Source organism: Lepus europaeus, chromosome 5 (genome assembly GCF_033115175.1).
Source record: "Lepus europaeus isolate LE1 chromosome 5, mLepTim1.pri, whole genome shotgun sequence".
In the NCBI taxonomy this organism is placed as follows: Eukaryota; Metazoa; Chordata; class Mammalia; order Lagomorpha; family Leporidae; genus Lepus; species Lepus europaeus.
Window position 1 is genome coordinate 144,829,066 of NC_084831.1, and position 4,600 is coordinate 144,833,665.

The window sequence follows — 4,600 nt, forward strand, 5'->3', positions numbered from 1 at the left end:
ATCTTGACTGAATTTTACCAAGAACTAAACTGGTGACTCTCTTGCTATTGTCCCTGTCTAATCTATTCTTTTCATTGAATGCAGAAGGCTGGCTTTAACACAAGTGAGATCACAAAAATCTTTCAATAGCTTCTCATATCCTGAAAGATACAGTGCAAACTACTAAACATAACCAACAATAACCTCTATCATCTGGAATATTTTTTCCCAGACTTACCCCAGTCTAGGCCCCCATATTCTCTTTGGCATCCTTACTTGGAATCATACAGTGTTCTAAAGGCATTATGTTCTGCTTCACTTTCATACCTTTTTCATATACTTTAACTCTTTCTGCAGTAATCCGCCTCCCCTCATCTAGTGAACACCTTGTTATCCCTTAGACCTCAGAATCCACTGTGAATGTTTTCTTACTACTCACTCCATTGATTGGTTTTGATTCCTTAAAATCACATTTATCTTATTTTTATTTTCGTATTTTATTATTTTTTGACAGGCAGAGTTAGTGAGAGAGCGAGAGAGAGAGAGAGACAGACAGACAGACAGAGAGAAAGGTCTTCCTTTTCCATTGGTTCACCCCCCAAATGGTTGCCACGGCTGCCACACTGCACCAATCCGGGTCCGAAGCCAGGAGCCAGGCACTTCCTCCTGGCCTTCCATGCTGGTGCAGGGCCCATGGACTTGGACCATTCTCCACTGCCTTCCTGGGCCACAGCAGAGAGCTGGACTGGAAGAGGAACAACCAGGACAGATTCTGGCACCCCAACCAGGACTAGAACCCGGGGTGCTGACGCCACAGGCAGAGGATTAGCCATTTGAGCCACGGCACCGGCCAAAACCACATTTATCTTAACACTTCAGTGTCTTTATTGAAATCATCTGTTTACTTGTCTACATTCTTTACTGGCAATGAGAGACCTGTGGTCAGAATTTGAGTATTAAGGACATAGTATATTACAGGCTATCAAAAACAGTGCTTGGCACACACTTGACATTGCATATTGATTTGGATTTATTAATGGATTTTAATGTTCACATTTTGAAGCTGATCAACACTATATTTAAATAGCACATTCTGACAAATCTGCTTTTATTAAAACAGTTGTCCTATATCTAAGTCTATATCACCCATTTTATGTGTCTTCATATGTTTGGGTAGAGTTGGGGTGCCTTTAGACAAACGATGGTAAAAATTTGATTCCTTTTATTAATTGCTAATGACCAATTTGATTCCAGCATTTTCTACTAATTCTTTCTACTTGAGCACCTGGTCAATAATCTGTGGTATTATTAAGGATTAAAATATGTATGTCTGAACAAGAATTTAGTCATTAACTCAGTTCTCTTTGGATTACAAACATTACATTTGTTTATATATTTTTTAAAGTAATTATAAATTAAGAATTTATTTATAAGTTTTTAGCTTTTGGAAATAAAAAGGCTTAAAAACAAAAAGATTACAGAAACGGTGATTATTATATTCTAATTGCTTAATTGTTCTCTGTAAATTTCAAATAAGTAAAATAATATAAAAATAGACTTTCAAATCTTTATAGAACAAAAAAAGACCATAGCAATTGTTAAATACTTCTGGATTTTCTTTACTGCTCCCACAGATGAATTCACAAATATAAAAACTGATGTACATTTATACTCTGAAGTACAAATACCTGACAGTCAAGTGATTATTCAGTTTGTTTTGTTCTGTGCAAAGTCAATATCTCATATTTACTTGCTATAGAAAGCAGAGTACAGGCTCAATGGAGAATAATCATTAAATACTGATTATGTTTAAAAAACTTGTCAGAATGTACAATAGTACATATACTTTTGATAATTATGTACTTCTTTTTAAAGTAAATACAGCTTTGGATATAAACCTTTCAAAGGTTATTTCTGAAGAACTGTGAGGTGACTGTTACTTCAATTTGATTTACAGTAATTTGTCAGTAAGCTTCTCAAAAAAACAAGCCAAGAGAAGATGTTTCCTTCTCTTCTTTCCATACAGGAAGTCAGGAAAGGCCTGATACTGCGGGAGGATGCATCTGACAAACCTCTAACACAAGTTTGTAAACCGTCAACTGAAAACACCACCTCTGATGTGGATGGTTTCATTCAATCCATGTGGGACCAATTTGATGTCTTCCAGATCATCTTTAATGATGCTAATCAAGTGGCTAAGGCCTTCCTGGTGTTGTTTCAAGTGTTGCTTGATTTCTCCTAGCAGATCTGCATCTATGTAGTATCTTTCTTCAGTTTTCACTGCTCCAAAATGATTCTGCATTCTGACTTGGGACATTAGTTCATTAAGTTGGCCCTTAAACTGGGTAGGTGCATTTAGTTCACACTGAATCGTATCTAGCTGAACTCGCAACTGCTCTTCATCAGCCTGAATGGCATAACCACTCTTCCTCTGAATTTCCTGTTTGATTAGGACCTGCAATGTTCGATGAGAAAGATCCATGAGTTTCCTCTTATATTGTGCAATCTTGGCCATTGTTGTAGTCTGATTTTTTTGTAGCTCACTGATATCTTCAGATATGATATCTAATCTGGTCTGGTGCTGCCTAGTCATCTGATCTTGAACTTTCAATCTTCGAAGAAGTTCTCTGAAACCCAGCATTGGTACAGGAATTATTGGGGTTATCCACCTTGGCTTGCTCCCAGATAATAGGATCAACACCAGCAGGAGGATTCTGTAAAAGCTGTTTGATCTGTGCAGGAGAGAGTTCTGTTCTAGTCATAGAAAGGGTTACACCCAGTTGCTGCAATTGTGTTTTTATACTGACTTGTTCAAAATGGGCATAGAGAGTCGTAGCTGGAACTCTTCTTGAAGTACCATTTGGAGAACGTTCAACAACATAAATGACAACTTCTGTCTGATCATCTGGCAATGTTTTAATCCCCTCTACATTTACAGTAAGGGTCTGGTTTTCTCCCAAAACTTTATGCAATGATTCTACCAACTGCTGTTGCTGACTTCGAATATCTGTTTCTTTTTTGATGAAAACTAAAATGACTAGGCCATCTTCATCTTTATTATTGGGCATACAACTATAACCTACTGCCTTAAAGCGGCAAAAGGGATTTTCTTGTGTGAACTCCACTGGAGGAATGTTATTGTTGAAATATCCTTTTCCTGCTCCCCAAAAGGCCTGCAGTTGATTCCATTTTGCCAAAATAGCATCTGTCTCATCTCCCAATAATGTTGGAGCAGAAAGAGCACTTGCAGTATTTATCAGCTGGTTGGATTGGGTAGGAGTTTGTGTAGGCTGACTGAAGAGACCACCTAGTGTAGACTGCTGCTGCTGCGTATTAAATCCTCCAAATCCCAGTCCAGTTCCCAAGCCAGTACCTAAACCAGAACTAGTTCCGGTTGTTGTGCCAAAACCAGTACCAAATCCAAAACCTTTGTTCTGAGTAAACAGTCCTGTGGTGCCTGTGTTAGCTGGAGCAGAAAAACTGAATGCAGAACCTGCAGTTGTAGATGTTGTGCCAAATCCTCCAAACCTACCCGTAGGTGCCACGGTGGCTGCAGCGGAGCCCGACGTGCCCGAGGGAGCCCCAAAATTGAAAGCCATATCGCAGGAGCCAGCACCCAAAGCACGGCTCCTACGGTGCCCGGTCCATTTGTTTATATATTAATTGTTGCCTCTTAGCTGATGCTTGGTAATTCTAAAACTTTGACTTCTACTTATTTCTCCTGTTATCAAGATTTTAAAAGAGAAGTCTAAATTTGTTTTTAATACAAGGTGCACATTTACATTTCCTTGGTAGGCAGTTACTTTTTTCTGCATCATGTGAATTTCTCCAAGTAATTATATAGAATTCAGAAAGAATCAAGTGTTAATAAAAAAAAAAGAATATTGGCTTTCCCTCACATTGTATGGATTATTTCTCATGATATCGATACCAAAATTAGGGACATTCCAGGCATATAATACATGAAGTAAATGGATTCCACTCATTTCTGTTTTGTTGAAAAGACCTATTTATTTATTTGTAAGTCAGAGTTAGAGAGAGAGAGAGAGAGAGAGAGAGATCTTCCATCCACTGTTTAAGCCCTCAGATACCTGTAACAGCTAGCTTTGGGCCAAGCTGAAGCCAGGCCCCAGGGGCTTCATTTGATCTCCCACAAAACACTTGGGCAATCTTCCACTGCACTCCCAGATGCATTAGCAAGAAGCTGGATCAGAAGTGGAACCACCAGGGCAGGAACCAGCACCCCTAGGGGATGCTGGCATCACTGTACCACATTGCCAGCTCTGGCTGCCATTTTTTATTAGGACTTTATTTACTAATTTATTTGAAAGGCAGAATACAGAGAGAGGGGCAAGACAAAGAGAGAGGCCTTCCGTTCACTGGTGCATTCCCAAATGGCCACAACAGCCAAGTGTCTGGGTCAGGCCAAAACCAGTAGCCAGGAACTCCATCCTAGTCTCACACCTGGGTGGCAGATGGCCAAGCACTTGGGCTATCACGGCCTTCCTTCTCAGACACAGTATCAGAAGAGGAGCAGCTGGGACTCGACCTGCTGCTCGGATACAGGATACCAGTATTCCAAGTGGCACCTAAACACAACACACCACGGCCTCCTATTTTG

General features: G+C 39.8%; 1 pseudogene; it reads right to left on the reverse strand.

Moving 5' to 3' along the window:
* Window positions 1-2,074: 2,074 nt before the first annotated feature.
* LOC133761155 (nucleoporin p54-like) lies at window positions 2,075-3,583 on the reverse strand (annotated as a pseudogene).
* Window positions 3,584-4,600: the final 1,017 nt, after the last annotated feature.